Genomic DNA, 23639 nt, shown 5'->3' with positions numbered 1-23639 from the left:
GTCTTATTAATTTTGAATAAAATATGAGAAATATATACAAGAGAGAGAATCTATAATTCTGCTATTTTATCCCTATAAATATTCTATAATAATGTAACATTATTATTGTAATTATTCTATAATAATGTAACATTATTACTACAAATCACCTATAATAATAACAATATATTTTCTCAATAATATTGGGATATGATTTATTTTCTAACACTTCCCCTCAAGTTGGAACATACAGATTGTATGGACAAAGCTTGGAATACATAAACTCAATTTAAAATATGTAATCTGTCTTCAAGAGTGTCATCGACACACCGTCATTTCCGCTCTTCGCCACTATTGATGAATAACAAATTGCAAGAATATATGAAGGGCCTGCAGCAACAAACTGCACGGGCAAACAGCAACAGACCTGCATGGATTATACTATCCTGCAGCAGCTAGAATTAAAAGGCTAATAGCCACAAACCTGTAGGGACTTAATCACCCTAAACAACGACAAAACTTCAAGGAACTTAACTGCCCTAAACAGCAACAAGCCTTCAGGAAACATCTGTCCTCTAGAGGCAAACAGCGACAGACCTGCAGGGACTACACTACCCTACAGCGGCTGGAATTAAAAGGCTAACAACCACAAACCTGTAGGGACTTAATCACCCTAAACAGTAACAAAACTTCAAGGGACTTAATTGCCCTAAACAGTAACAAGCCTTCAGGAAACATCTGTCCTCCAGAGGCAAACAACAACAGACCGGCAAGGACTACACTACCCTGCAACGACTAGAATTAAAAGGCTAACAGCCACAAACCTGTAGGGACTTAATCACCCTAAACAGTAACAAACCTTCAAGGGACTTAACTGCCCTGAACATATGGGAGGCCTTCAGGAAACAACTGTCCTGTAGAGGCAAACAATAACAAACCTTCAGGGACTTCACTGCCCTGAGTAGCAACACAACTTCAAGGGACTTAACTGCCCTGAACATAAGGGAGGCCTTCAGAACAGAGAAGAAGATAGCGGAAGCAATAGAGGTAGGACTAGGTGTTGGTGCATCGGTGGCACAAGTGGCGAAGACGATGGCCGTGAAAGTGGTCGGCGACGGTGGCCGACAACAGTGGCCGAAGATGGTGGCCGGATGGCAACACCGGACAAATGCGAAACAAAAACCAAAAATTGCCCATTGAAGTATAAAAGCACAGGTTGAAAAAGAGACTTTTAGGAGGCCGCCGGTTGCGGCAGCCACCAACGGCAACAAAGACAAAGTAGAAAAGGATCAAAAAACCTGGTCTGATACCATGTAAAGAAAGAAAATGGGAAAAAATTGTCTTATTAATTTTGAATAAAACATGAGAAATATATACAAGAGAGAGAATCTATAATTCTGCTATTTTATCCCTATAAATATTCTATAATAATGTAACATTATTATTGTAATTATTTTATAATAATGTAACATTATTACTGCAAATCAACTATAATAATAACAATATATTTTCTCGATAATATCGGAATATGATTTATTTTCTAACACCAACAGTTGTATTCTTCTCTACCGAAACAGACTACATACCGCTGAAAAGCCTTGTCGGAGCCTCCAAGCACCACCGTGAATCACCGTTGCTTTTTATTGACACCACGAAACGAATCTGAAACAGAAAACTAATCGCATCACCTACAAGAAAAACATGATACAAAAACGGGAAACATCACGTTAGTCAAACCTAGCCTTCAAATCCTCTTTTTCTTATTTCTTTTTATTTCCTGTTTTGTATTAATTTATTATTTTAATGATAATGAATTTTGCGCTGTTCTGTTTGATGTTTTTGTTATTTCCTTTTTATTTAAATTTTTTTTCTTCTGCTAGAAGGTAATAATCCGATTAATCCTGATGAAGGTTGCAGCTTGCCCTTGAATGCACTGCACCATATCCTGATAAGAGACCTTCAATGGACGTGGTAGCAAGCAAGATTGAAGAAATTTGCCATTCTAGTTTAGAGAAAGAGGAAGGGAAGATCCTGACTGTTTGAAATAAAAAATGTTTGATAACTGTTTCCACATCCAACCTATTTAATGCTAAATATTTATTTTAGCTATTAGACTATTTTAATATTCATTAAATTAATTTATTTTTTTATATAATTAAAGTTTTAAAAAATTAATATTACAAATTAAGGTAACTAATATTTCCTTCTATTGCATTATCTTATATAAAAAAACTTATATAATCAAAATATAAATTTTGTTTCTATAATAAAATTTATACCATTATATTTTTTATATTATATTATGTCAATTAATTTCACTAAATACTTTTAATTTAATAATTTGATTTTTCCTATTTAATACCATTTACCATAACAAGGTTATTTTGCTTGTAAAAATAATTCATAAATTTAGATGAGTAGTTTCCGTCTACAAAATCTTTAATTGAAAACGATCTTTTGGCTGGATAAGCTTGAAAAATTGAAGGACGTTGACTGGATAGTTCTTATAATTGTATAATAGTTTTAAATTTTCTTAAACTTAAAAAGTTTTAAATATTTGCCAAATGTTTTAGTGCATCTTTAATATTGAAAGAGAAACTACAATGATAATTAATCTTGGGAGTGATAAAGAGAGAGGAAAAAGAAAGGTAGTTATAATAGAGAGAGAGAAATAGAAGAGGAAGAAAGAAGTGTAAAACAGAAGAAGAGAAAGAAGAAAGGTGCAACCACATAATGTGAAGTTAACGCCGTTTCTACCTATTTAACTTAACGTAAGGGACCTAATAACACCAAAATTAGTAACCTGAGTACTAAATTACATCATTTTTAAAAACAAGTACAAAACAGAAATTCAGTCCCGAATTTAGAGACTAAAAAGGTATTTAAACCATTTTCTTATTATATATGTTAGGGTGTTTTTATTCATTTCATAAATAGCAAGAAGGAGAGTCTCAAAATTAACATTCTTATATTAGAAAATTACTTTCTCCTGACATAGGAGTTCTCCTTTTGTTAGTAAATGATAGATTTCCTATGGGAATTTAACTTTTAGCTTGGTTAAATATTTAATTATCACAATATTAAAAGCAAACATAAACTTTTGTTATAATGACGTTTTTAGATATATATCTATATTATAAAAAGTAAAGATTTTTTTGTAAACTTTATGATGATTCTTTATATATATATATATATATATATATATATATATATATATATATATATAACATAAATAATATAGTTTTTGTAAACTGTGAGGTTTTAAATATTAATAATATAATAAAATATTTTTATTTGATTTAAGAATGATTTTGACATATTTAGAGTGATGTTGTTGGATTGTCAGATGCATGTATGTTCATATATTTGAATCGTGTGGTTTGAAATGCTATGATTACGAACTGAATTGATGAAATTGTGCATGAACTGAATATCTCAGGGTGAGATGATTAAAAGTGATGTGAGGGGTGTCGTTGTCTGCATAATGTTGGAAGCTTTGAAATGGTATGTCTATCCCTACACTCAAAGAATTGTTCATACTCAAATAGAGAAAAACAGTGTGAGTGGTGAGAGTTGAGGGAGATCCTTGTCTATAGTTTAGACATAGACAGATTGGGGGACTTACCTTGTATAGTGTTGGGGATGGACCAGATGAACTATGCAAGTGCAAAGACGACCAATAGCTAGACAGTTATACCAAATCCGGATGAGTCACGTTGAGTATTGGATGCAAGGTTTGGTTGGTGTGCCTTGCTTGATTGATTGTATTATATGTATGTTGTTTGTTTGTCTAGCTCACCCTTGCTTTTGTGTGTTTTATGTTACTTGGGTATGCTTTCTCTTGCGATGATCATCCTTTCGGATGAGAGAATATGTGGTTGAGGAGGTCCCCTTAGAGCAAGTGCTAGAGGACGCTGATGCTGCTGCTTAGTTCTCTTTAGGATTTCACTTATTTAGCTTATGTTATTTTGAGATACTTATTAGATTATTTTGAAATACTTTGGTATGATTAAAGTTTTAAACTAGGCCATTCTGGATGACTGTAATCCTCTAATTAATCGCAAGTCATACTCTGACTGTTCTCTTTACTTGAATGATGACGCCTATATTATATGATTGAGGTTATTATATATTTGGGATGTCACATTTATGGTATCAGAGCAGTTTCTGTCCTTAGACAAATTTCATATGTTGTGTGTGCTTTGATGTTTGCTTGTGTACTCTTAGCATGTCTAGGCAATTGTTCTATCTCTTTGAACTTGATTAATGGTTTCTCCTCTCTGTGTAAACAGAGAAATGACGCCTAGACCTCCTCCTCCTTCACCCCCTCAACCTGAGCCATCGGAGCAAATCAGGATGCTAGAGACTGTGCTCCAAGCACTGTAGCAACAAAACACTGCATTGGTGCAACAGAACACCATTGCTCTACAAAATCTGGAAGCTGCAAGGGTGGCAGCTAAGAATGCAATGATGTCATCTGAAGACACCCAGAGGCACTTCTTGGAGATGCTGGCCAGTAGCCACTACAAGAAAAAACCTATTTACATACAGATTATTATATACGGATTTGGATCTGTATATAATGAAACTGTTACCTACTGATATTTTATACTGCTGCTAAAAAATAATAAAAAAAGTTAAAAGAATTTAACTCTAAGTGAAATGCAAAGAATTAGAAAGATCTCATAGTCATTCTACAACTTTCCCTCCTCTCAGCTTTCCTTCTCAGCTTTCCCTCTCATCTCTTTCCTAATCACAAATCGTCATCAAGCCATTATTCATTGTCTCTTCTTCTCATCGAACTGTTCTTCTGGAGCATTTTCCCTCCATCAGCCTCTTCGTCGATCTATCAGCCTCTCGTCGAACCATTTATGGAGTTCTCATCCTGCAACCATGGAACTTTTGTTGTCGTCTTCATCATTTTCTCTCTCGAGCGCTTCTCAGCCATCCACATTTTCTTCAGAGATTCATAGGTTTGTTCATCACAAAATCACTTCATTATGGTCAAATCTCCATTTCTTCCTTCTATTTTTACTTCCATATACAAAACCACCTCCAAATCCTAGGGTTTCGTCCTCCTCTTCATTTTTCCTTCATTTTTAACCAATTAAAATCACTTTTTTACTGTTAAAACCATTTCTACTGTTTGTCCTTCGATTTCCACCAATTTAACCTCCATTTTCATCGTTTAAACAATTTTGTACTGATCAATCTTACGTTTGAACCGATTAATCGGTTCATATTGAGTTTCTTTCCCTTTGTAGGGTTCCTTCGGCCCAGATTAGGGTTCGTCGTCCATTTTTGAGCTTTTCCCCAATCATTTTGGCTTCAATTTNTTTGTTTAGGGTTTTTTAACATTTTCTTCCGTTTATTCTTTGTTTTGCTCTCGATGTCTCATTATTCCGCTGCGTTTGCTCATCAAGAAGCTTCTATCAAGTGGCCGCAAAATCAATCACACCCAANGGCGTTTCGGTGCTCCTCGCCAACCCTTNCCTAGATTCTTTGTCGGATCTTCCCGACATTGTTGTTCAAATAGTTGATCTCAAGCCCAGCGGAAACAGATACATGTTTGTTCTCTCTAACCTACANGTTTCGTTACTCTTCCCCTTTTAGTTTTTGTTTCGGATCTGTAATTTCCTGCAATTTTTTTTACTGTATTTATTTTTTGTGGCAGCTTGCTGAAATAATGATTCAGGTGAAGTGATCTAGTTTTTAATTATTTGACCTACTTTTAGAATTCAAGCCTAATGTTTCTGAAATTCAATAATGAATTGTTAATTCTATTTCATTCTACAGGTTTACTCAAAGGTGAGTGGAGAAAAAACTCCTGAAACCCCAACCATTGATGTGAGCTCAAAAGAATTTTATGGTGAGGGATATGATGACAGTGACAAGAGAATTCCTGACATGACCATAATAAACAAGCAGCTTGGTAAGTTTCCTCACTTTCTCACTCTATTTGACCTTCTAAGAATGTATCTTACTTGACATGATTGATAATTTGCCAGGTTGAAATCCTAAGACTTCGCTCTTCGACCTGCTGGAATCCACTCTGACCTATCAGCACAGGACATATGCTGAAGCCATCAAGAAAGTAATTTGCTATCTTGGAGAAGGGTGACGTTGCGTAAGTTTCTGCCATATTTCACTGGTTGATTTTATATAAATGGTAAATTTTCTTCCTTTTGGTTTCCTTAGCCAGCAGTAGGCAATAACTCACATAAGTCATTGCCTTAATGTATGTTCTAGAGAAGTAGGAATTTATATATAGGGAAATCTATGTTGCTGTGTAATTTTAATGTATACTTTGCGTTACTAAACATCTTGAGGCATTTTATAATATTAGAGAAGATGTTTTTTATGTGTTGCTAGGGATCTCTCCAACATTGTTTTGTTGTCTTTCCGGGTCAGCTGTAAGTTGTATCATTCTGTATTGATCCTCTTAAGAGCCATGTCTTCTTAATATTAATTTATTATATGTTTTTTTAGTGGTATAGTTTTAAATATTGCTCCAGTTTATCTTTGTTTAAATTAAACTATCTTTTCCCTTCCTTGTCATACTTATGTTCTTATTGTCAAATATTTGCATTGGGTTCTTTTTTTCGTATGCAGTGTAGAAAATTCGAAACTTTGGTNTGGTATGCTTTGGGAATGGAATATTCCTCACAATGTTCTGAATGCTAGTCCCAAGGTTTGTGAAATTATATTGTTGGTATCTTCAAAACCCTAATTCCTCTTTTTTTAGCCATTATGTTCCCTCACATTCTTTGGTTGTTGTTGTTTGAATCTTTGGTGCTAAGCAGAGCATTGGCGTGAATAATTGAGAAGTTCATGGATTTTTTATTATGTTTTTTCCCTCTATTCTATCTCATTATTGCTTGGAGCAACCATTAGCTTTTTCTTTGTCCAACCAACTCCAAAAGCCTAATTTTTTGGCTACTTAGCTGATGGATATATTTTCTACTGTGATGAAGCATGATAAAGGTATCCAACATTCGATTTTCCTGGATATTCAGGTAACTAATGTTCTCTGTTGCAAGTACATATGTTCAACTCTATTATTCACGTATGTTTCATGATGTCTATTTATGGGTCCTATAATTCAAATTCAGTCACTATACATATCCAATTTTAATATTACTTACTATTTAATAGTTTTTATAATTAGTTAATTGAATCCAGTTAATTTCCTTTGAATCTGTTGCAGTGGACTTTTCAATATATAAAGGGAACTTCTGGAAAGAGTTTCAAACAACACCAACCAATAGGTTGATCAAGGTTTAGAACATCTTTTTGTGAATTATAAAATTGCCTTTGTTAATCTATGGTGAATTTTATTTGATTGGAAATTGTTATTCTCAAAGGATGAAAGCTTCTTAGTCATAATTTCAATTGTTTAATTAATTAGATTATGCATTTTATCTACTTTGCATTATCATGTATTACTCAATTCTTGAAGTATGTTCTTTCTTCCTGCCAAATACTGGTCAATTATGAATTAAATTACAATTGATTGGAAGTAATTGGGTACTTCTATTTCTATCGACAGAGGGTTTAATAGTAGTGGTTGCAAGTAATTGAGGTGTTTTTATTTGAATATGTACTACTTCTCTGATAAGTTTAATTAGGGAGCATTTTATTTGAATCTTAATCATATGGGTATTGAAGTATGTACCTTTACTTGTTCATTGTGCTGCTTTTCAGTATTCTAACCTTTACTTTTTCATTATGCCGACTATATTTGAAAGGGATATGTTTGAAAGGTAAGTCTGAAGATGATAAGGTAATGGCATCATTGTCCTTTTTTAAAATTTATAATTATTTTAATTTTGCTCCTAGTTTTTGGTATGCCGCTGCAATTAAATTCAACTCCTTATTTTAATTTTGCTNCTAGTGTAAATATAGTTGTATATTAAATACTCTTGTAAATAAATTTATTTTTAAAAGAAAATTTAAATGNGTAATATTAAAATATAATTTTAGAGATTAATTTTGTAAAGATAACTTTTATTTTAGAACTATAAATAAAATATAAAATTATATAAAATCAAACTTTAAATTTTTTTTAAATAATTAACATTTTGTTTAATAATTTTAGAAATTCTCATTCATAGATTTTAAACTATGATTTTGCTATCCATTTCATCATAAAGAAATAATTAAATACAATTAAACACCCGCTCTCCTGAAAGTATTTTTTTTACTGTGTGTCAGTCTTACTGTTTAGGACAATTATTTTTCATATCTTATTGGTAATATGATTTTTGGTGATAAAGTTTACTTGTCAGTAGGTATCAAACAAAAAAAGGCTAAGGGTTTGATGATAATGGGATCGCTCCCGGTTCAGTTCCTAACCTTTATCCACCATCCCTCAAGCATATGAAGTTGTCATGGAGGATGGAAAGTTTTTCTACAAGCAATCAGGAGAACTCCTAACACCATTGCAACATACGAGATCAATTTGATTCAAACTAAGAGACAATGATCAAGTACAAGATAAAGAATCCTTTAATTTGCTTTGTTCTTATTGTAATTATTAGTATNAGAAACATCCAGACTTTAGTTATCACTATGTTTGAGTAATCAGATATTTGAATTTTATAGTATGTGAACTTTATGTGTGAAATTATTAATTTGAGTTTCTTGGGTTTTGTGGCAATATCGAAAAACTTGATTGCACTTTCCTTGGGTGGGTGCTTGTTATTTAGTCAAAGATGAAGTTTCATCGTATTAAAGTTATATGCATTGGATGCGTGAGGTCACCTAATTTTTTTTTATTAAGTTCCAAAGTTACATACGGATAAATCCGTATATAAATTATATATGGATAAATCCGTATATATTATATACAGATAATCCTGTCCAAGTGTAAATTCTGGATGGAAGAGGTCCACTTTCTAGTGTCTAGCTTCATCTTGCAATGACAGAGGAAAATCTTTCATCCTCACTAATTCCTCTGGAACTTCAGCAGGCTTCAAGGATGAACATATGAGGATGAATTCTCTAACATGCTGGTGTGGATCCTCATGCTCCCATCCATGGAACTTGGGCAACAGTTTTATAAAGCCAGCTTTCAACTCAAAACTTGGTGAGTTTTGCTCCAGAGGCAGGTAGGTGCACACCAGCTGATGATCTACCTGCTGATTTGCCAACTCTCTCAAAGATTTCTCCACTGGAGTAGTCATACTATCCTCACTCTAAGTTTCTTTATACAAACTTTCACAAGGCTTATTATTCAGAAAAATTAAACTAAATCCTAAAAGAAAATAAAAAATAACAACTATGTATTGCAAAAACTAATATTACAGAATAACAAAAACAGAAAAACAAAAACAAATACCTATAAGGCTAACTCTAAAAACTAAACTTAAGTCGCCAAAGTCCCCGACAACGGCGCCATTTGTTGAAAGGATTTTTGTTGCTTAAAATCTCAACAAACCTAAATTCCCCACTAATGTAGTATAGGGGAAACCTAGGGTCTAATCCAACGACTTGGTACTTATTAAGCTAGAATTGTAGAATTAAAACCTCATTATTTAAAAAGAAAACTAAAACTAGGTGGGAAAAATGAAAATTAAATGGAATCTGAAAAAGAAAAGAACTAAATGCTAATGCAAATGAATGATTCTAATAGATGCATGCAATGTTATGAATATGTTTGAAGAAGAAAAAAATATGAACTACAAGCAACAATGCAGATATGAAACCTAAAAAGATTGAAACAGATCCCTAAAATATTATTCCTAATCATACAATAACCAAATCAAATGCTGGAATCATAAAGAGCAATGAAAAACATAAAGCAACTCAAAATATAAAGCTGAAATATAAAATCACTGAATGATAAGGCAAGGAAATTAAAGTCATTTGCGAGAATCAAAACTAAAAAGCAGAATTGTAAAATGGGATCAGGAACACTGAAAGTAAACATCAAATTTCAATTAAAATTCAAGAACAAAAATACAAGTTACCGGAATCACTAAGAAACTCACGGCCTGTCACCCTCATGAGCTCCTCAGAAAAATCCAGTGAACCCAAGAACGTATTTACCTCTACGAAAGCAGTAAATCTAAAACTAGAGAATTTGGAACTGAGAGTCTAGAGTCTAGAGCTAGAGCGGTGTCTGTCACCCACCACTTGTACTCTTCTTATTACAAAATTCCCCTTTTTATAGGGTAAGTCCAAAAAAACTAAAAATAATAGGAACAGGGAAAGAAGGGAAGAATCGGGAAAAAGTGGAAAAAGTGGGAAAAAGGGAAGGAACCGGTAACTGATTTTGGAAGCTTCGTGAACAATCTTCAACTGACTCTGACCAGATTCTTCAACTGTTCAAGCTCCTCCGGTCTGATTTGCTTCCTAGGCTTGCTTCCTTTGGGCCTTGGAACTCGATTCATGCTTCGTCGCAACAGTTCTTCACCTCGCTGGAACCCTAGCTCGTGAGTTGAAAATTGGGGAAAAATCTTTAACTGATCGAGCTCTCTCTTGTAGAAATGAAGCTTTTAGAAGGATCCTCTCAGCTTTGGCCAATAGCAGCATGAAACGCTGTGTTTCATTAAACCAGCAAAACGCACAACATTATCAACTTGCAGCCCAAATCAGCAAATCAGTCTCAATTCAGAGGCCCAAAATTTCTGCTGGCTTTTCAAGCCCAATCAGCTTCACTATCAGCCCCCTTTTTGTGTATTTCTGGAAACATTAACATATCATTTTAAAAAGAATAAACTGGTAAAATAAAATAAAAAATAGAGCCTACAAGAAATGAAATTCTATTTTAAATTTTCTGAGCATTTTTTCTAAAAGATAAAATTCCTAATTATAAAAAAAACTATTTTATTTAACTAAAAAGGTAAAATTAACACTATATTTACAAAAATCTATTTTAATCCTAATTACTCTAAATTACCTTAATTCTAGAAAATTAAAAACTAAACTAACCTAAAAGAAGACTATTAACACACAAAAAATGGGAAAAAATAGAGAGTTAACAAAGGGTCATTCGGGCTAGGAAGTTATCTCCTAGGTATCTTGGTCCCTATCAAATACTACGAAGCATAGGGCAAGTGGCTTATGAGTTTGCCATGCCACTCCAGTTGGCAAACTTGCATCCGATTTTTCATGTATCCCAGCTGAAGAAATACGTGTCTAATCCTTCTCACGTGTTAGAGGTTGATAATGTGCAAGTCAAGGAAGACCTCTCTATAGAGATGCAGCCAGTCAGAGTAGATGAGAGGCTAGCCAAATAGCCCAGAGGGAAGATTGTCTGGCTAATCAAAGTTATCTGGGATGATAGAACGGGCGACTCTACCTAGGAGTTAGAGGATGAAATGAGAATATCCTATCCTAACCTATTCTCAGGTAAATCTAATTTTCGAGGACGAAAATTTTTGTTGTTGGGGAGAATGTGAAAACCCAAATAAAATACTTATATTAGGCCCTAGTTGGAGGTAGCCAGGCCCATCAGACTTTCCCCTTCTCTCTCTAGAAAACTGAAAACCCTTTTTGCCCTAAAACATTTTCTCTGCCTTCTCTCTAAATACCCAACAAATTTAATCGTTCAATCTTTGAATAGGTGGTGTTCAAACGTTCACCGCGTCGAGAGCTCCGTAACGGACCGAACAATTTCTTGTTTCTACTAGTAAGTCATCTTTCCCCTTTTCTTGCTGTTTCTAGAACCTAGGACATGCTATCTTACTGAATTCATGCCATTAGAAACGTTCTACTTCAGTTTGGTGTTAATTTCTAGCACTAAAAAGGCTACCATTGAGTGATTTATAGGGTGTCTTTGAAATTTGCTGTGAGGAGCATTGTTTAGAGCATTCCTGTCAAGTAAACTCTGAAGTTTTCCAGGTAAGGGGAGCTAGCCTTCAATATCTATGTGTGTATGATTATTTAATAATGTTTAGATTCTTTTTCATTATATTTTTGGGTGAATTTCGTAGACTATGGTGTAACATGTCTTTTTATTGTCTATCAATTATTATTGTGTTGCATATGTTTTTATGAGTTGCTAATTTCTATATATAAGATTGGGTTATAATAATTTAATTATAGAATTTTGTTCTTTGCATATGAGTTGTGTGTTTTCGTAGCGGTACAATCCAGGTTATTATACGCAGTGCACCTTATGATAATGTCTTGAGGCTAATTTAATTTTTATTATTGTCTTTGCTACCGTGGAAACAAATAACGTTTTTGTGTACTATTTAACAAGTAAAATTATGTTTGAAAAGAAGTTCAATGACGAAACTTTTTAAACTAACGCGATTTATTTTTATAAATCCCTGAATCTAGTTTTTCTTTAGAATTAAAACGGTACATGAAAATATGTTTTTATCATATTGATTTTCTTATTATATATATTAGGGTGTTTTTATTCATTTCATAAATAGCAACCAGGAGAGTCTCAAAATTAACATTCTTATATTAAAAAATTACTTTCTCCTGACATAGGAGTTCTCCTTTTGTCAGTAAATGATTAATTTGCTATTGGAATTTAACTTTTAGCTTGGTTAAATATTTAATTATAACAATATTGAAAGCAAACGTAAACTTTTGTTATAATGACATTTTTAGATATATATCTATATTATAAAAAGTAAAGATTTTTTTGTAAACTTTATGATGATTCTTTATATATATCTATAACGTAAATAACATAGTTGTCATAAACTCTGAGGTTTTAAATATTAATAATATAATAAAATATATTTATTTGATTTAAGAATGGTTTTGACATATTTGGGGTGATGTTGTTGGATTATCAGAGGTATGTATGTTCATATATTTGAATCGTGTGGCTTGAAATGCAATGATTATGAATTGAATTGATGAAATTGTGCATGAATTGAACATCTCAGGGTGAGATGATTAAAAGTGATGTGAGGGGTGTCATTATTGTCTGTATAATGGTGGAAGCTTTGAAATGGTATGTCTATCCCTACACTTAAAGCATTGTTCATACTCAAATAGAGAAGAACAATGTGAGTGGTGAGAGTACAGGGAGATCCTCATCTATAGTTTAGACATAGACAGATTGGGGGACTTACCTTGCATAGTGTTGGAGATGGACCAGCTGAACTATGCAAGTGCAAAGACGACCAATAGTTAGACAGTTATACCAAATTCGGATGAGTCGCGTTGAGTATTGGATGCATGGTTTGGTTGGTATGCCTTGCTTGTTCTTTTTATATGTAATTAAACATGATGACATTGATTGATTGTATTATATGTATGTAGTTCGTTTGTCTAGCTCACTCTTACTTTTGTGTGTTGTATGTTACTTGAGTATGCTTTCTCTTGCGATGATCATCCTTTCGGATAGGAACAAATGTGGTTGAGGAAGTCCCCTTAGAGCAAGTGTTGAAAGACGCTGATGTTGTTGCTTAATTCTCTTTAAGATCTCATTTTATGTCTATAGATAAATGATATATAAAAGGATAATCATACGACATTGTAAATGTTTTCTTACTTTTCCATACCTTTTGAATAATTATTATTTAATCATAAAATCTTATATATATTTATTCATGTTAATATAATATTTGATTATTAAAACTTACATATCATGTGTACATATAATGATATATCAAATTTTAATTTTGGACAATTTAGTAAATTACAAAAGTACTTAATAATTATTTAATGGGTGGTTTATTTTTTTTCCCTAGAATATATAAAGCTAAAGCATAAAAAATGTGAAGTATTCAACGTTATTTTCAATATGGTTGATCAGAGTAATATATAATTTTGTAAAGATTGAATTAACTTTCAACGTGATGGAATTTTTTTTTATGAAGAATTTAATCAATTTAATTTAGTATAAAATTGAATAATGAAACCAACCGTACATGAATAATAAAATATTATGTATTTCTTTTTTAGTAATAATTATATGCCTACACAATTCTGATATATAAGAGTCATAATATTTTATTTATTATTTAGTTGTTACCTTTTAATAATTATTTTTTTATCTTTTTGAAGAATAAAATATTATGTACTATTTTTTAGTAATAATTATATGCCTACACATTAATGATATATAAAAGGATAGTCATAACATTTTATTTACTATTTATTCTTGTTACCTTTTGAATAATTATTATTTTATCATAATATTTTATTTATATTTATTTTTGTTATTATCTGAAAGTGGATTTTTAGACAGGTGAAATATGAGTGAAGTGAAAACATTTAATGTACTTTTTTATAAAAATTTATTCGACACTCAAGTCATTAAGAAAATTTAAATTTTTTAAGTAAGAAAAAAGAGTATTAATAAGTGTGTCTTTTTTAAATAAAATATTATGTTTATTTATACAACTTTTAGACTATGTAATTTATGTGATAAAATTAATAATATCAAGAGAATATCAAGTAATATTGATAAATATAATAACTTACCATATATATATATAAAAATATACCTTACTTGATTTATAAAATATTTTGTAAATATATGGTATTAAGAAATATTACGATAGAATCAAACTACGACTTAGATAAGTTTTGCCAGGTGTTGACAGCCTAGGTAGATGCTTGTCTTATCGAGTTAAAGATAATTTTATTGGTGATTATAAAACATTAATGAGGGATTTTTCTGATATGTCATAATGATTATTCTAAGCTATGAAACTTTTCATTGAAATTCCTTTCACAACATACATAATTCATATTCATAACCAAATTATAATCCATGAGGCATCACAAATTCACAATAAACATACATAGAATCCATAATAAATCACTTCAAAAACCAAAGGATAAAAAAATCATAGAAAACCATATTGGCTCCCAGATTGACGCTCTACACAAAACGTCTTGCAAATTATCTTGCTTAGCGAGATCAGCCTATTGCTCAACGAAGTATGATGAAAAAGGTTCCAAACCTATAGTAGAAAGTGGAATTCAATGGTACTTGTCGCCATTATCAAAAATGGCCACTCAATAATCTGGAGCACAACTACTTTTAGGCTTGCAAACCCAAGTTACGCTTAGTGCCACACCAGCACCGCTTAATGCCATATTAGAAATTTTCACATTTAAATTTGTGATTTAGGGAACTAGAGACATATTCAGATGTCCAAATTGGTAGTCCTAACTCAGTGTTTTGCTCAAAAACAGGTTTTAGTGTAAAAGTTAATACCAATAAAATCAAGAATCACACAACCATACTACACAAACAAGTTTTAGTAGCAATTCAACCAACAATATCAAGCAATTTCATTAATCTCAAACAACCAAACATGCAAGCACAATTCTCATACTATAAGTGTTTTAAAATAGCTCTACAAGCTCAAATAACTTTTTTGCTTCTACAAACTACAGAAACACATTATTACCTCTAAAAAGTTTATTTATATATTAAATTTTAATATTAAAATAATTGAATCTCATTATTTAAAACACGTTATCACCTCTAAGACACTATTTTTTAATAATAAAAAAATACGAATTTCATTTTAAAAATATGTTACGGATGGATGCAAATTTCCTAAAACTAAATTAGTCATAAAAAAATCTTTAATATTTATATTTACAATTAAAATGTTACCCTTTTAGCCCATAAACATTTGCTTATAAAAGCACATCTGTGTCATGAAAATGTATTATAGAATGAAAATGGCCACTTCAAAGAAGTCTGCTGTCAGATTTGTATTCCTAATGCTTTTCGTTATCATTGCATCAGGTTATAAGTCATGCTTGTCATTTAATATCTGTAATTGTGATTTGAGGTTTAAGCATCTGTTTCATTCTGTATATTTTCTTTCTTAATTTTTAACGAGCTTTCTTTTTCTAATATTTTTACTTGTGTTATATAATGTATGGTTTGTGGTTGCAGATATGTACATGAAATCGGAGGCAAGGAACGTTGTGACTCTGCATTGCAATAATGCAGAAGAGTGTTTTATTCGATGTGGTCTATTTTGTGAGGGTTGCGCATGTATTAACCATGTGTGTGATAGATGTGTTGTAAATCCTCTTTCTTTTATCAAGAAATACATTCAAACACCTTAAATTCCAATGTTGGAAATTTTTGTAACAGTTCATTAATAATAAAATATTATTCATTACCTATCTCTAGCAAATTTTTTCTTACTTTGCAAGTTGTTATTTTATCGTAACATTTTATTTATACTTATTTTTATTATATTAATATAATATTTTATTATTAAAACCTACATATCATATCTATACATATAATTATGTATAAAATTTTAATTTTGGACAGTTAACATTGAAATTATAAAGTAATTAATGTTTATTTAATGGGTAGTTTTTTTTCCTAGAATATAAAACTAAAGAATAAGAGATGTGTAGTTTTTATGATGTGAAGTATTGAAGATTATTTTCAATTGACAAGAGTCATATATAATTTGTAAAGATTGAATTTATTTGCAATATGATGTTGAGTGAAAAATTTATTTTTATGAAAAAATTAATCAATTCGATTTAATATAAAATTGAATAGGTAAAACCAATCGGATATGAATAATAAAATATTATATAATATAAAATTTTCTTACTTTATATTTTGAATAATTATTTTATCAAATTTTTATTTATATTTATTCTTATAATGTTAATATAATATTTTATTATTAAAAGTTATATATCAAATCTGTACATATAATGATATATAAAATTTTTATTTCAGAAAGTTAGGTTTGAAATTATAAAGTAATTAATCTTTATTTAATGAATAATTTATTTTCTCTTCCTAGAATATAAAGCTAAAGTTTAAAAGATGTGCAATTTTTATGCTGTGAAGTATCCAAGATTATATTCAATTGGTTGACAAGGGTAATATATAATTTGTAAAGGTTAAATTAACTTTCAACATTAGTGAAAAATTTAATTTTATGAAAAAATTAATCAATTCGATTTAATATAAAATTAAATAGCTAAAACCAACAATTAATAAAATATTATATTATACATTAATTACAGGACAATTACATCTAACTTTCACAGTACCTTTTGAATAATTATTATTTTATTATAAAANTTTATTTATTTTTATTCTTATTATATTAATATAATATTTTATTATTAAAACTTACGTTTCATATCTGTACATATTATGATATATAAAATTGTTATTTAATGGATAGTTTATTTTGTCCGTAAAATATAAATCTAAAGCATAAAAAATGTGCAGCTTTTATGATGTGAAGTATCTAAGATTATTTTCAACTGGTTCAAAAGAGTAATATATGATTTGTAAAGGTTCAATTAACTTTAATATTATCTTGAATGAAAAATTTATTTTTATGAACAAATTAATCAATTTGATTCAGTATAAAATTGAATAGATTAAACCAATAATACATGAAAAATAAAATATTTTATATTACTTTTGAGTAATCATATTATATCTATACATTAATTATATATAAAAGGATCATCAAACATTATAATTTTTTCTACTTTCGCGTACCTTTTGAATAATTATTATTTTATTATAAAATCTTATTTATATTTATTCTTGTAATGTTAATATAATATTTTATTATTAAAACTTTCATATCATATATGTACATATAATGATATATAAAATTTTAATTTTGGAAACTTTAGGTTGAAATTATAAAGTAATTAATATTTATTTAATGGGTAGATTTTTTTTCCTTACAATATAATGGTAAAGCATAAAAGTTATGTCGTTTTTATGATATGAAGTATTTAAGATAATTTTCCAAAAAGAGAAATATATAATTTGTAAAGGTTGAATTTACTTTCAACATGATCTTCAATATGAAAAATTTATTTTTATGAAAAATTAATCAATTCAATTTAATTTTAAATTGAATAGGTGAAACAATAGTATATGAATAATAAAATATTCTATATTACTTTTGAGTCTATACATTAATTATATAAAAATGGACAAAATTTTTTCTTATTTTGTCTTTTAAATAATTATTATTTTATCATAATTTTTATTTATATTTATTCTTATTATGTTAATATAATATTTTATTATTAAAACTTACAAATCAAATCTGTACATATAATAATATATAAAATTTTTATTTTGGAAAGTTGTGTTTGAAATTATACAGTAATTAATTTTTATTTAATGGATAGTTTATTTTTTCTTCCTAGAACATAAAGCTAAAACGTCAAAAATGTGCAATTTTTATGCTCTGATGTAAGAGCCTAGATTTATAAATATATATATATATATATATAAATATATATATATAAATATATATATATATATATATATATAATATTTTAAAAGATGGGGCAGAAACGTATTAACAAAGAGAGGGGGAGTTTTATTTAAAAGCAAAAGTAGTTTTATATTAAGTTTAAAAAAAGCTCAATTTATTTTCTTAAGAACGATCTTCTCTTTAAAACTTCAACTTTCATTGTTTTCTATCTTCTCTTTAATCTTCACACTGATTTAAGCGATGTAACATCCCAAAATATATAGTATAAACTATAATAAAGAGAAGTCACAAACATGATAGAGTAATACAGTTATTCAACAAAGTACATAAAGTATTATATTCTATAGTCATCCAAAATAGCTATAAAATTTAAAACTCTATGTACAAGTCATTAATCTAAACTAAGTATTACAAGCCTATATCATCTACTCTGCAGCTTCAGCTCCATCCAATGCCTGCTCAACAGAAACCTCATCTCCCTCTGCTCACATCCAAGGGATGATCATAACAAAAGAGAGAAGACAACACAAACAAACACAAAACAAGAAAAAAGGGTAAGCTAGGTTTAAAAGCATACATGTTATCTAATAGCATTTGAATTATGAAAGCACAATCATACAAGTAAACAAACAAAACATCATATTATGTTATAACTTAAACTAGATTCGTTCGGACTTAGAATGAATATCGAGCTATGGCGGGTTGTGAACTTGTGGTGGCCTCTACTGCTTTACAAAGCCATTACCAATGGGTTTCACCCTACCACACACAAGGTAAGTCCGTTACCGCGCAATAGGCCTCAAGGTAGTGCCTACACTAGGGCCTCCTATTACTCTTACCACATGCATCAATCTTCTCTAGTGAGAATGAAAGATCACTAGGGTGTTAGGATAACCCCCAAGACTGAGCTCCTATATTCATTCTCAACACTACATTTATCTGACCAAGAGGTATGACTTTAATTCTCAATTACATCATGTTAATGACAATCTTCCACTATTTCAATCATAAGTAACTTCTTTTTATTCATATAACCTCATTTCATGTCACACAAAGTCATATACGAATCACTCATCATCAACCAATAAAAACAGAAGAAGAAAAGAGCAAACCATATAGAAGAAATCCGCTCAGCGCACCTGTGCGCTATGCGAAATTAGAAGACTTTCGCATAGCGAGTTCTCAATTAGAGACAATGCTTCCTAGTTAATTCGTATAGCGAATAGTTTCGCCTTGCAAATTATCTCACAGTGGTTTCAGACCTCACACTCTTGCAAAGCACCTATTTTTCGCTATTCGAATTATCAAATTAATTTCCCAGTTCAACACCAGTGGCAAAGCGAACAAATTCGCAAAGCGACTCACCAAATAGAGAAGAACCCTCTGCAGCGATTTGTATAGCACACCAGAGTCGCTATGCAAATGCCCTGGTAGAGAGCAACTCTCTAGGGTAGCTCGTTGTGCGAATTAATTCGCACAGTGAGTCTGCATAACTTGCAGCACTCTAAATCTTCATAATTATGCAACTCTAACCCCCAATACCAAATGTAAGCATTTTGATGAACTTCTAACACCCCTAAATCGAAATATATGCTAAATTAAACTTGTCTAAATGATTATAATCCTTTCTAACCTGATTATAAAGTGTTTATGCATTGATTTATACTCTAAAACTTAAATTTCATCAACCTAAAGACTCAAAACAGTTTAATTGCATCAAGTCACAGTTTGATAGTTCACACATCCAAAGAGTATACGTTTTAACATATAATTTCATAAATTCCATTCAATCAACACCATCTTTCATCACCCAGTCTACACATACAACATTTAGCAATTCTAGTAGCACCTAAATTCACACATAAAAACATTTTACAGATTAGAAACAAAATCCCAGCTTCCCTTACCTCAGGATTAAACTGCCCAACTCGAAGGATGATCTAACTGCGCCTTGCACCACAAGGAAACTCTAGAATAAGTTACAGTTCACTGATTTGGGGTAGAAAACAGATTTTAGAACCTAATTGGAGCTAGAATTTGAAATGGAAAAGAAGAATACACATGCAACCATAATTTGGTGCAGACTTACAGCCCCAAATTGTACGAAAGAGAAGGAGACAGCTTACTGGTGGAAGAACAGGTAATTGACCAGTTGAAACGAAGCTCACAACACCAGGTGTTAAGTCCCTGGCAAGTGTACCAAATCATTACCAAGTAATATAATTAGTAAACCCAATATCGTTCTTCCCAAAGGACTCTTAGGCCTTACTTTTCATGTAAACAAATCGCATAAGACTTGAGAAAAGAATTAAGTTGGTGTTTGTATGCAAAGAACAAAAGTAAACATGCAAATGCAGTGATTCAATTGGCTTTAAAAAACTATGGATGAATGGTGTTGTTGGAGTTTATAATTTCATTTTATCCACTCTCATATATCTACTTTTCTTATCTACTTTTCTTATTTACTTCACTTATTTATCCAATTGTCATGCAAACTTTCTAGCCTACCCTTAACCCAATCCCTTGGTGAAAAGAGCCTATTATTAATTACTGGCTTGCTATCCCTAGCCTCCCCTAGTAACTAATAATGCAATGTGAGCATAAACAAAATACAATTGATCGTCCTACCCTTATCCCTAGGTGGTATTAGCATAATCAAGGAATTTCTCACCAGTTCATGACATTATCGTACGTCCCCGTATCAATAAAGACAAACCACTTTTACTGAATGAGTTAAACGATAAAAGCATTAAGCATAGATCGAACCCAACAATTGATAAACAAGTATATGACAATCATATGAAATAGATAAGAATTTGGATAAAAAAGGGTTTAGTTCACCATTGTCATGGTGAAACTAGATGAATATAATGAAAGAATGGAAGAGCAAACCCTAGATTTGATAAAAAAGGAGCCTAAGCATCCAAGAAACCTCCTCTAAGGTGTGTGGAATAGCTCTGGACGTTTCTCTCTGCCAAAAGAATCCCCTTTTGATTCGCACTGGGGCTATATATAAGCCCAAAAAGATAACAGAAAGATTACAAAATCTAGCTAATAAAAACAGATAAATGCCCAGGCGCCTAAGTTCACCGCTCAACGGTTTCCCTTTTGCCGCTTTGACCACTCAGTGGTTAGTTTTGCCACTGAGCGGTTTCCCTCTAATCGCTCTGAGCGCTCAGCGGACCATTCTGGCACTCAACGACTCTCTTGACCCTTCTTTTCATCATTTTCTCCTTCTTTCATGGGTCTAAGTCCACCTTACTTCACTTCCATCTTCAATTCACCTAAAAACCCTGCAAAACAATGTAAAAACAAGCATAATATCTCTAAAACCAACTTTTGACTCTCACAAGACACAACTAAGTGTTTTACTTGATTTAAAGCTCATTCTAAGCCATAAAGGGTGTGTTTTAATATCAAATTTAAGTATGAAAATAATGGTTTTTAGACCGTTATCACCAGGATTGCTTAGGCACCTCCTGATTGTTGAACAAATAGCTTAGTGAAGAGACGAGTTAGAGAGAATGCAGTGAATGATTAGAGAACAAGAGTTTTAGAGAGATAGAATGTTTAAGGTAATGAACCGAGCTTTTGAAAATTATATATTATATTATTGTTTTTAAACAAGTTGCTCGTTTCATTATTTTAATACAGTCAATCTCCTCTATAACTTTATTTTCCAGGTTCTTAGATTCTCCCCAACAACAAAATTTTCGTCCTCGAAAATTAGACTTACCAGAAAATAGGTAAGGATAAGACTCTCTCATCACTCCCTCTAACTCCTAAGTAGAGTCATCTGTCCTACTATCCCAGACAACTCTGACTAGACTGATGGTTTTGCCTCTAAGTTGTTTGATCTGGCTCTCCACAATCCTGACACGTTGCACCTCCACAAACAAATCTTCTCTAACTTGGACATCTTCAAATTCTAGCACATGAGAAGGATCAGGCACATACTTCCTAAGTTGCGAGACGTGGAAAACTGAATGGAGATTAGCCAGTTGGGGTGGCATGGCTATTTCATAGGCAATTGGCCCTATCCTCCTCAAGATTTGATAAGGACAAAGGTATCTAGGAGACAACTTCCTAGCGTGAATGGTTCTTCCTACACCTATAGTAGGAGTCACTCGGAGGAATACATGATCCCCAATTGCAAAATCCAATGGTCTATGTCTCCAGTCTGCATAGGACTTCTGCATACTCTGAGATGGCTGCATCTTCTCCTGAATGACCTTCACCTACTTTATAGTCTACTAAACTATCTTTACCCCAGTCAACACTGCATCTCCCTCTTGATACCAACACAAAGGTGTTCTGCAACGTCTTCCATATAGTGCTTCAAACGGTGCCATACCAATGTTGGTCTGATAACTGTTGTTGTAAGTGAATTCTACCAATGCCAACAGCTCATCCCAAACTCCCAAGTGATCTAAGACAGATGTTCTAAGCAAATCCTCCAATGACTGGATCGTTCTCTCTGACTGACCATCAGTCTGGGGATGATACGCTGAGCTCATCTGCAACCTACTACCCAACTCACTCTGTAGCGTCTGCCAAAAACGAGATGTGAACCATGGGTCTCTATTATTGGAAAATAGGTTGGCTTCTTTATATCACCAAGAGGGGGTTGAGTTGGTGTTGTTTCAAAAACACTTTCTTTTTGTAATCTTGCAAACAAAGTACAAAGCTTTTTAAAGTTTCTTGAGATGCAAGCAATCGGAAAATGTATGCAGTGGAAAAATCGTAGTTGACTGTGTTAGAAATAGAGTCGACTGGAATGTAAAAGATAAGGGATAGAGAAATTCAAACACAGGTTTTTATACTGGTTCGGCCAATAATGCCTACATCCAGTGTCCTTCCAACCTAGGAAGCAAATGAACTATAATGGTTGTCGTTTTTACAACAAGGAATTTATAGAAGACCTTCACGTCAAAAATATAAATCTCCTCTCTAACTCAAAACCAAAATATAGCTGCAGAAAACCAAACCAGACTTGTAGCAAGAATCCCCTCTTCTCCAATCTGAAAACCACTTTGAACAATCCTCAAAGTGAACTATCCCCCTGTATCACAACAGGTCCAATTCCAGCAATCTTCACAGGATGCCAAGCCTTGATCACAATTCAGCAGTCTTCACAGGATGCCAAGCCTTCACGATCAATCACAGAAGCACCTTCTTGTGCAGATGTTGATCAGCAAGTGTAAGCGCACAACATCTCCTCAATGAATCTCGTTAAAGAAAGATCACCACCGACTTCTTGGAGAATTCTTGGAGCTAAGAGAAATCTGAAACAAAAATGAAATTGTCAGATCATCAAAAGTCTTAGAACAAACCCGTGTTCAGTCAATATATAGATTTATGTTAATCAGTCAGATTCTCAGTCGAATGTGCTACTAATTCAGTCGACTGTATTATTACAGTTATAACAGTCCAGTCAACTTAGTAGTTTATGGTCAACAAATAACAGAACACATTCAATAC

The 23639-nt window shown here is 31.8% G+C and overlaps 1 long non-coding RNA gene across 10 annotated transcripts; it reads left to right on the top strand.

Moving 5' to 3' along the window:
• The first annotated feature begins 4649 nt into the window (after nt 1-4649).
• On the top strand, nt 4650-8605 carry LOC106780578. 10 transcript variants are annotated; one of them, XR_002666594.1, is made up of 8 exons: nt 4656-5546; nt 5654-5674; nt 5776-5911; nt 5988-6106; nt 6592-6670; nt 6783-6995; nt 7187-7257; nt 7728-7959. It is a non-coding gene; the product is annotated as an uncharacterized LOC106780578 (long non-coding RNA). The 10 variants fall into 10 exon arrangements; XR_002666590.1 differs by having other exon boundaries at nt 4650-4952; nt 5406-5546; nt 5988-6995; nt 7728-7966; XR_002666588.1 differs by having other exon boundaries at nt 4650-4952; nt 5403-5546; nt 5988-6995; nt 7728-7966.
• The last annotated feature ends 15034 nt before the right edge of the window (nt 8606-23639 follow it).

Source organism: Vigna radiata, unplaced genomic scaffold (genome assembly GCF_000741045.1).
Source record: "Vigna radiata var. radiata cultivar VC1973A unplaced genomic scaffold, Vradiata_ver6 scaffold_490, whole genome shotgun sequence".
NCBI lineage: Eukaryota > Viridiplantae > Streptophyta > Magnoliopsida > Fabales > Fabaceae > Vigna > Vigna radiata.
Note: the sequence above shows the minus strand (reverse complement) of the source record. Positions and strands in the feature narration are given on the sequence as shown.